This window comes from Parasteatoda tepidariorum, chromosome 4, assembly GCF_982258835.1.
Source record: "Parasteatoda tepidariorum strain Cologne lab strain chromosome 4, Ptep-v5.0, whole genome shotgun sequence".
Classification (NCBI taxonomy): Eukaryota; Metazoa; Arthropoda; class Arachnida; order Araneae; family Theridiidae; genus Parasteatoda; species Parasteatoda tepidariorum.
This window is the reverse complement of record NC_141758.1, coordinates 92,781,344-92,792,836: the sequence shown is the minus strand read 5'-3', so window position 1 is coordinate 92,792,836 and position 11,493 is coordinate 92,781,344. Positions and strand designations below refer to the sequence as shown.

At 27.1% G+C, this 11,493-nt stretch overlaps 1 long non-coding RNA gene across 1 annotated transcript; it reads right to left on the bottom strand.

The window, feature by feature from the left end:
• Positions 1-588: 588 nt before the first annotated feature.
• LOC147812025 (uncharacterized) lies at positions 589-4,939 on the bottom strand. Its single transcript, XR_015433202.1, has 2 exons — positions 3,410-4,939; positions 589-895 (listed from the first exon to the last, which is right to left on the bottom strand). It is a non-coding gene; the product is annotated as an uncharacterized LOC147812025 (long non-coding RNA).
• Positions 4,940-11,493: the final 6,554 nt, after the last annotated feature.

Here is an 11,493-nt window from a genome sequence, read left to right as displayed (position 1 = left end):
AAACGAAATCTATCGCCAACTGCTTGGATGCCCGCTTTTTGAACGTGATTGAAAATGGCGAAAATGTTTGAGCCGGAAAGATGTAACGAATACGCTAGGAAATACATATTTTTTACTACAATATTTTTATTCATGCAAAGTGATTTCTAGATACTGGACATTAGTATTGCAGCGCTTGCTGAATTAATATTAAATAGCTCTTGGTGTCGACATTTTTACTGGCTAGCATTGCATATTGCAGGTATCATTTTCATCACTTTTCTTAGCATTATTGTCGGATCTGTGTTTTTATTTAAAGCAAGAATTTTTGTTGTTAATTATAAAGATTATTTTTGTGTGTGTGTGTGTGTGTATTGAATATTATTTGAAAGGAAATATGAATGACAAATAAGTTATAACTGTAATAAAACAAGGTTGGATGGAAACCACTTTTTTGTTTCTTATGAGTAAAAGGTTAAATTAATAATATTTTGCACCGTGATTTAAAATTATCAACTTTTCTTGTATGAATATGCTTTAGTGGTATTAAAATAAAAATATTGATTCACATTTTTTTCATTGTTGGTTTTAAAAATTAGTTTACATGTGTTAAAGTTCTCTGTTTACATATTTTATTATTTGTTTGATGCTTCTATGATTACATTACTACTATAAATGATTTTTTTAAAATTTAGAATAATATTGAAAAGCACAAGTTGTATTGTAACACAAATTGTGCTTCGTGATTTGTATATTCAGTTGCAATGCTTCTAGTTTAGTTCTAGGTTGTTATCATCATCAGTTACATATGGAAATAAGGCTCCTGCATTTACTGAATTTCTCACAGTTCTGACCTGAGTATTGTCACGACTACCAGGTCAGTCTTGTTGAAAATCCAGTTTTGATCCTTCAGTACCTACAGAAATAGAAATCTAGGTGAACCAAATGAATGTTATGAAGAAAACTGATTGGATTAGTATACATTTTAATTTGTTTTAATGATGTAGTTAATAGTACTAGGGTAAATTAGAGTTAATATATTATATATAGTTTACATTTCTTATTATTTGTGAGATTCTGCTTATTAAACATTACTATAAGTGACATTTTGAAAATTGATATTATAGTTTGGAATAATACGAAAGGAGTAGAATAAAATTTTGATGGTTGATAGGAAGCACAAATATGTAACACTTGTAATGTAATGATGTGTTGTTTTGTTATAGGTTGACTTTCTTATCAACTCATAAAACGCATTATTTTAAAGCTCCTTCAACAACCTCAGTGTGCCTGTATGTCTGAAGTGGGAGTTATGTGTAATTTGTTAAATTACTTCTGTGTATTGAATTTTCTTGAATGTTATTTGAAAGGAAAAAGGAGTGACAAATGAGTTATAACTTTAATAATACAAGGTTGGAAGGAAACCACTTTTAAATTTCGTATGAGGAAAAGGTTAAATTAATAATATTTTGCACCTTGATTTTAAAATACCCAATAAAATTATCAACTTTTTTTGCATGAATATGCTTAAATGGTATTCAAATAAAAATATTGATTCCCATTTTATTATATTGTTGGTTTTAAAACTTAGTTTACATGTGTTAAAGTTCTCTGTTTACATATTTTATTATTTGTTTGATGCTGCTATGATAACATTACTACTATAAGTGATATTTTTAAAATTTAGAATAATATTGAAAAGCACAAGTTGTATTGTAACACAAATTGTGATTCGTGTTATGTATATTCAGTTGCAATGCTTTTAGTTTTGTTCTAGGTTGTCATCATCATCAGTTACATGTGGAAATAAGGCTCCTGCATTGACTGAATTTTTCACAGTTCTGACCTGAGTATTGTTACGACTGCCAGGTCAGTCTTGTTGAAAATCCAGTTTTGGTCCCTCAGTACAGAAATAGATATTTCTAGGTGACCCAAATGAATGTTATGAAGAAAGCTGATTGGACTAGTATACATTTTGACTACTTGAAAGTAATGTTGATTAAAATAATGTTTTGAACATTTTAATTTGTTTTAATGATATAGTTAATAGTACTTGGGTAAATTTGAGTTAATAAAGTATATAGTAGCATTTTTTTATATCATCCTTTTTTTTATATTGTGATTGATTAACTCAACACCTTAGTACATTATCTCTCTCTTCTAATAATAAATGTTTTTAAAAAAGTTAATTAAAAAATTTTAAAGCGCAGAATATAGAAGTGATGGAAATATAAATATTATTCTATTATAAACTTAATAACTAGAGTTGATTTGTTATAAAAAGCAATGAAAAAAAAACAATTTTTTTTTCGGGTTTACCCTGATCTCAGTGTAAAATCATTGAGATCTAGTCATATGGCTCTGTTTTCCTCTACCCCTATAATGGCTCTGGTATTGCAATATAAATAGTATTTTAGAATGTTTTGTTTCATTTTATTACATAAAGTGTCTTAACATTAAAAAGAAATACCAGCACTTTTGTAATTTCAAACATGATTGTTCTAAACTGTTGTCAAATTTTTGTCATTTTGTTTTCAAATTTTTGTAGCATGCCTATCATATTTATATCTTGTAATCTAAAACTTTCAAAAGTTAAATAGGCGCCTAATAAATATTTAGAATTATGAATGAAATGTATGACTGTCACTCACATCGAAAAGTATTACTTTTGGTATTTTATTTATCTTAACTGCTTTTAAAGAGCTCCTGTAAAAGAAGAATTTTACATTTTGTTCATAGACTAAAAATTTTATTTATTTAATTTGTAAAATGTACTGGATTTTTCTTATAATGTAGGTAGCTGTGGTATTTTTGATCCAAATGTATGTCTAAATTGTTTTCATTTTATAATAAATAAATGATTTTTCTACTGACTTAGTCTCTCTCTCTTCCTTTTTTTTTTCTCTTTGTGTTTACTAAAAAAAAATTTATAAAATGAAGAGGAATACTACTTTTAAACAAATTGAATTTTTCTAAATATACTTAAAATCTTAACTTCATAACTAATTAAATTAAGTTTTATAAAAGTAATCATAATTGAAATACACTATGAAAATTAAATTATAACAGAACATTTCATGCACCAAAACATGTAACTGCTTTATAGTAGTACATAATCAGGGCTCAAAGTAATCCTTAATTTCCTTTAAAAAAATAAGATAAAGAAAGTATTCTTAATTATTAAACATTTCCATAGATGTCCCGAAATTTTTGTGATTTTAAAATTTTGTTGAAATTAATAGGGAGAAAAATTACTATTTATCTAAAAAAATATTGAAGAAATTTCATGAAACAAAATAAATAACAAAATGAACTACGAAGTCTTCATAGCTCTCAAGTACGATATTAATCTACTTCCAGTATTAGAGACAATTACTCTTAAATTGATAGCATATTCGATGTGTGAGAGGAATATAGAAAAATCTCTTACCTCACTACTCCCATCATACTCTACTGTTTCTCAAAAGAAAATCCTCGTATTTTGCTACAACTTAACGATTTTCTATATTTAGGCAATTTTATTCTCTCTTTTGTGAGAAAGAAAACACATTTTTAAGAAATATTTCTTTTTTCACTTAAGTACAGGAACTACTAAAACTATTAACAATTGAATATCTGCGAATTCATGTTAGCATTGTACAGTGGACCAAAAAAAAAAAAATAATTATAATAATAATAACTTTCCCTCATAACCACCCTCAATAACTTTCGTTCTAATGATCTGATTTTCACATACTAAGTGTCAATCTTAATGGTTCCTGAGGGTGACCTCATATATGAAAATTATTTAGTGCTAACTATTAAGTTTCGAAATCGGACACAGAAACGTACTTTCTCTGAATAAAAAAAATTTTTTTTTGCATATTTGGATATTTATCCGTTTGTTTATAAATTATTCATAATTTTAATTCGGTTTTTTATAAGTACTGAATGGTCAATACTTTACTGTAGGTAAAATTTTACAACTCATCATAGGTCTTAAAAACCAAATTACTTTTAGGCAAACTATAAAAAATAATAGGCTCCATGAACTTTTATTTTACAAAAAAATCTGAAATGTAGTTTAACATAAATTTACAAAAAAATAGAGGGTTCGTTTAAAGAGTTAATAATGCAAATAGTTTTGAGAAACTAATTTTTTTTTGCAACAATACATGAAAAATTTAAAAATAAAATCAGATGCTGATTACAATTTAATACACTTAAGTAATAAGGAATTTATTTCGAAATATATATCTTTAAATTACGAATTTTCAACTTAAAAATACAATTTATTTGCCTCAAATGCCATGTTCTAGCTGTATAATACGACATATTCAATACCCAACTAATTTCTGTGATGGATTTTCCATTTTTATATAGTGCCACTATTTTTTCTTTTAGAATGTATGAGCAGTGGAACATTATTTTCTCTACTAAAATTAAATTCAATTAAAATTAGTAAAACTCCAATAAAAACTTGCAAATCTCTAAATAATCTACAACGGCAAAACTCAACGAAAAACTCTAAGTAAAATTTACTCTGCAATTTACTAGAACCTTCAGGACGTAGACGTCAATTTTTGGCGAATTTTAATTTTTTCAAAGATTTGAAACTTTTTTTTATTTATTTTCTTAAATTTGAAATTTCATTTAGAAAAATTAAGTTTTTATGCTTGTAGTAGTCTGTATCTTAATATTTTAACAGGACTTATATTGTCCTTAATAAATTAAGAAAACTGTAGCATTAGTGTCGTAATTATAAAGTTAAAATTAAAATTTGAAAAACCACACATTTCGTTACCACGAATTTACAAGTTTTTGAAATTAAATATTGAATGTTGTGGTGAATATAAACATAATAAAATACATCTTCTTAGTTTTGCTGCCACATGTTTAACTTCTTAAGGACCTGGATGGCTATTTAGCAAGAACTGAACAGGATAGTTTATCTCCATTACTATAGCCAACCAAATTAGCAAAAACTTATTTACACCCATTACCTATTTTTCGTTTTTAATATACTTTGAACCTATAGAAAATTGAAAATTATCTTATTTCCAATGTAACATAAACTTGTTCTATCTTTTAAAGAGAAAAAGAAATACTGAAATGCCAGCAAAATATGACATGTAAGAAGATGATACTGAATTTTATTGTCAAATCTAATTTGTTCCGACTTATAACAATTTTGTCAGAAAAAATCTGTTGAAATATTAAAATGTTGCAAGTTATATATCTCGCATTCTGATTTTATAATTAAAATCAGAATTTAAAACAATATAATTAGCTTTCCAAAACATACTGGTTAATTGATTTAATAGCCTTCATTTGATTATTTGTGTAGATTAAATTACGCAGATTAAACTTATATTTAACATAGTAGAGGTAAGAAATCTCTACAGTTGTCAAAACTGCTATTGAAATATGTGAAATGTTGCAATAAGTTTTTACTGATACGTTATTGAACTAATAAATGAACACATGGTTTATTTAGTATAACAATTAAGGTTGTAATAAAAAATAAACTTCTCCAGATATCTTGACAATTTTATTTTATCCGTCTTGATTACTTTATGTATTATTTTTAATAAATTATATATTAATGTCTTGTTTGCAACCAATCTTCTCTTATTTTAATAGTCATTAAGTTGATTTAAGGAGAAATTTAAGAAGAAGACACGATGGATAGAAACAAAATTGACAAATGGGTTGCATGTAAAATTATCCTCATTTGTCCTGATATTTAGTTTTCAGTCATTTCTTCAGAACATCTTTTTCTGTATCAACACAAAGATTTTGTAATAATCGATTTGAAGAATCGAAAGATTTAGAATTTTGACCAAGCATCTTTTTATTTTACAAAATAATGCTAGTAAAAGAAGCAAAATCTAAGAAATCATACTTGTGGACCGTCCACTATTTATATACAAAGACAATTTAAGCAATTTAATTTTAACCAGTTTATGACATCACATTATTAAATTCACCCCCGCTATTAATATTTAATCCGATAAATGTTTCCTATCTTTAAACATTATAAGTAGCACTCAAACTTAGGAGATAACTTTATTTCATTTTCATCACGTATAAAAAAGTACCTTTAAGTACTTGATTCATAAGATCAGTGGCGTACGCAAGGGAGGGGTTTAGGGGTTTGAACACCCCCCTTGAGCTCAGACAAAATGGCAAAAATAAAAATTTTAGTAGAAATTATGCGGGTATTATTTTTTAAGACTATAAATTTTTATTTGCCTTATGCCTACCTTTTTATCTCACGGTATTTCTCAGAATACTGAAAAAAACATTTACTATAATAGGGTTGTACTTTTGAAACCAAATTCACGTGGTACTGTTATGGACTGGTTCCTTTCTGTTCTGCCAGTCGCGATAGTTTTCGAGACTGGCTGTCATTCGCGAGGTCTTTACGCGATGATTCTGGAATCTTAGACGTTCTGTCTTCTTTGAGACAATTCGAGAATTTTGGAGATGCGGTGAAAAATTATATAAAAAGGGGAACGGAGTACAATGTAAGTTTTTCTGTTGTACAGAAATGTGATACTTCCGTTGAAGAAAACGTTTCTAGCATAACAAAATCTGATGAATGTGAAAGTGGCCCTCAAAGTGTTACTTCCCACCCATATGACATTGGACTTTTTTCAGAAGATATTACATGCGAGAAGATATTACATTATGTTCTTAAACTTAAAAAATCAAATCAAAATTTAACTAAACAATGTTGTCTAAATAAAAAGTCAAAACTGTCTAGCTGTCTAAATTAGAGAAATAATAGTGCTTTATTGCATACTCGAATTTCTTTTAGTAGCTGCAGTAAATTATGAACACCCCCCTTGAAAAAATTCTGCATACGCCACTGCATAAGATACATATACAAATTTTACTTAGTAAGTAAAATTTGTATTTACAGTACAGTGTAAGATACATATAAAAATTTTACTTAATTAAATATGTAGTAAAATTTTTGAGATATTTTAGCTTTACAAAAGGAATTTTAAATCTCCCTTTTAGCCATGTTACTGAAAACCTTAAACTTTTAAATTACCGGGATAGGAATTTCCATTATGAGTATGTATTTTTCATTGTTCTTGGTAGTGCATAGAAGGAGTTACTCGGTCTTCTTTTAAAATCCTGAACTGTGCCTCAAGAACGATTGCAAAATCCACTTTTTACTTATGGCCGGGGTAGCATGGTCGGTAGGGCGCTGGGCCCATGTCCGAGAGCTCGTGGGTTCGGGTTCGAACTCCACCGGCCGAAGTCTCCCCGTGTAGTTGGTGACTGATGCACGTTAAATTCTGCCGTGTCGCAAAGTCCTCCATGTTCCCGTAACAAATCAAAACCTCTGGGGGTACTGGATTGGAGATCGATCGTTCTCGGATTCAGGTTAAAATTACGATCTGTGGATGAATGAATGGGTCCTCCTTATAAATGGGTGTTATGTATGGTGTGGCAGAAGTCGAATTCTTGGTCACAGATGGCGCCACTGAAAAATAAGAACAATCGCACCCTCTATGCCTAATTGCATACGTCAGCAACAACAACCTGTTCTTCGTATGGAGTAAAAAAGAGTAAACAATGAATATATCAGTGTTTAATTACACTGTGGAATACGCGCAAAACAGAAAGACATAACAACAAAATTGAAAAAGAAAAAATTATTTAAATTTTTTTATTTAGTATTTAATATGGCTCTAAAGTGTGACTTTACATAATTATAATGAGCGAAACACATTTTCAGTTGTTCATTATGATTAAACTTGGTCATGTAATACACGAAAAAGATTTGCTAGATTTTTAAGAAACATATTATTTTACATAAAATGGTTTGATTAAAAAATATAACTAAATGTGTTAATTTATATCAATTTATTTTAGAAGTTAAAACCCAATTTTCATGCTGAAATAGTATAGCTGAATAGTACTCAAAGAATATTTGGCTAGAAATTTTTTTTTCTCCAGATATATCAGATATTTTAATATAACATACTAGAATAAGTTATTAGTAAAATAATAAAATCACAGGAATCCAAGTACTTAAGTTTTTGAATTTTAACACTGAATAAAAAGTTCATGTTTATTTCATCATTCTGATATTTTCGCCATTACAAATACAATACTATTTACTCTAATTTCATTCAGATGTTGACAAAAGACAATCTAATGACCCGTCAAAGTTTCTTACAGTAATGTAGAAGAGTCAGAAGATGTAAGAAGTTCTCATTTTTCACTTAAAACTGTAAGAAGGGAAGCAGAAAATAAACCAGTTTATTGAATCAAAATATACAGGCAAGTTCTTCATAATTCCAAATTTTCGGCGTATCAGTTTTATAATAAAGCGTTTACTATGGTTTTTGGAGTGGTTAGTAGTGGTATTAATGTTTTTTTTTTTCTTTTCTTGCTTGAATGAAAGTTCGAGAAAACAATCATATTTTGCATTACACGTAAAGGGGAACCATGAAAATATCTTTCAGATTGCTTGATTCCATTTAAAAGTTCAGTAATCGCAATGAATTTTTTTATAATGAATCATTTTTTAAAATTATCTTTGAGAGACTTCTTTGTGAATATAACGAGATGTTCTTCATATTTTTGTAGTTCTTAACTCAACCCGAAAATCAGAGTAGCTCGCTATTTAAGTATCGGAATAAAACCATATTTATGAAAGTTATAAAAATAATTCATTATAATGAAGATTAAATTGAAATTAACATTATCAAATTTTGCGTTACACGCTAAGAAAAACAAACGAAAATGTTTTTCAGATTGCTTTTATTAGTACATAAAATAAAATAATTTGCACTTTAAGCATCGGAGCAAAATTATATTTATGAAAATTAAAAGATTAGTTTCTTTTAATTAAGATTAAATCAAAATAATCGCATTTTGCGTTACACGCAAAGGAAAACCATGAAAATGTTTTTTAAATTGGTTGGTGATAGTAATAGGATTCAAGCAAAGTGTTCATCATCATCTCAATGAAAATATTTTTTACGAACAGCCATTTTTTAATTTTTATTAACTCTTATAGAAAGGGTACCATATTTCTGAAAAGAACGAAAAGCTCTTCTTATTAACTGAACCCAGAAATTAAAGTAAGTCGAAAAGTGAGTTAAGTATCGAAGTACAATTGCTATAAAAATAACCTATTTTAATTGAAATTATAAAAATTTTTGTTACACGCTAAGGAAAACCACGAAAATGTTTTTTAAATCACTTTATCGGTAATGGGATTATAGCTAAATGTTTATTATCTAAAAGAAATTATTTTTTAAAAACCAATCTTTTTTTCTTTTTTATCCTTATGAAGCTTATCATCTTTGTGAATGTAACGAAACGCCCTTATTATTTTTAATCCAATTCAGAAATCGAAGTAATTAACAATTTAAGTATCTTAATACAATCATATTCTACAATCATAATCATATTCTTAATTAAAATAACAATAGTTATTACTTAGTTAGATTAATAGTTATCTATATAACAAATTTATAACGAAATCGCGTAAATATTAAAGGAGTTATCAAATACCAGAGTTTTCAAAGTACTTAAAAAAAATTAATTAAACATTTCCAAAATCTTGCTTTATACATCTCAGAATGCATGCAAAGAATTCTTTTATCTCTAAATAGTTCACCTCAGTTTATAAGTTCACCTCAGTTAATAAGTTCATTGACAGTTAGATTTTTATTGGATGTCATTGATACGTGACACCGATATGGTTGACACTGAGATATGATCACACACAAAAGTATCAAATTTAAATTAAATAACTGCCATTTTTGAAGAAGATAATTCAGTTATTCTCTAATCCGGGCCGTTAATATATATTTTACGAGTCCTTATAAGTAATGGAATAAAAAACGTGTGTAGGGATCAAATTAATATTTAGGAGAGAAAGAACGCACACGCTGCTGAACTTTGATCAAAAGCATGATATAACGAGGTTAATAAGAGATGAAGGATTAAAATCATCTGAAATTATTTTTATCGAGAACAAAGTTTTAAGGCGTTTGTGATAGAAAGTATATTTCAAAAAAATCAACAGGTATTTTTTGTCTCTTCCTGACTCAAGGAACATTTGGTTAGAAATTTGTTTTTCTCCAGATATATCAGATATTTCAATATACATATATCAGATATTTCAAAATACATATATCAGATATTTCAATATAACATATATCAGATATTTCAATATAACATATATCAGATATTTCAATATAACATACCAGAATAAGTTATTAGTAAAATAATAAAATCATAGGAACCCGAGTACTTAAGTTTTTTAATTTTAACACTGTAAAAAAAGTTCATGTTTATTTTATCATTTGGATATTTTCGCCATTACAAATACAATACTATTTGCTCGAATTTTATTTAGATGACAACCTGATGAACCGTCAAATTTTCTAACAGTAATGTAGAAGAGTCATTTTTCACTTAAAAAAAAAAAAATAATGGTAAGAAGGGAAGCAGAAAATAAATCAGTTTATTGAATCAAAATGTACAGGCGAGATGTTCTTCAAATTTTTGTAGTTTTTAACCGAAAATCAAAGTAACTCGCTATTTTAGTATCGGAATAAAACCATATTTACGTTATAAAAATAATTATGTTTATAAAAATAATTAAGTTATAAATAAATTAAAGTTAAGTTAAAATAATTAAGTTAATTAATTATTTTAATTAATTAATTATAAATTAAGTTAAAATAATTAAGTTAATAAATAATTAAGTTGTAAAAATAATTAATTATAATCAAGATTAAATTGAAATTGAAGTTATCAAATTTCGCGTTACACGCTATTAAAAACAGACAAAAATGTTTTTCAGATTGCTGTTATTGGTATATAAAATAAAATAATTTGCAATTTAAGTATCGGAGTAAAATTATAAATAAACATTTTTTCATTATTATTATCCTTAATAGATAGGGTACCATCTTTCTGAACAGAACGAAAAGCTCTTCTTATTAACTCAACCCAGAAATCAAAGTGTGAGCTTTTTTATTTTGTGAATGTAATGAAACACCCTTATTATGCTTAATTCAATTCAGAGATCAAAGTAATTAACAATTTAAGTATCAGAATACAATCATATTCATGAAAGTTATAAGAATAATTTATTTTAATGAAGATTAAATTAAAGTAATCAAATTTGTGTTACATGCGAAGGAAAACCACGAAAAAGTCTTTTAAATTGCTTAATAGTAATAGGTTTCCAGCTTAATGTTGATTATCGCAATAAAATTATTTTTTAATAATCAATAATTTTTTTTAATAATTTTTGATAAATAGTAAATGCTGTGAAATGCTCTAAATTTTTTTTGTACTTTTTTGAATTTTTGTAGGCAACCCAGATATCAAAGTTACTTGTAATTTAAATACAGGAATGAAATTATATTTTGAAAGACTTTTTGAATGAAAATAATTAGAATTTAGATTACGCACAAATGAAAACCATGAAAAAGTTTTAATAACTAACTAACTGAACGCTAACAGGCAATTATGAGACTCTATCTC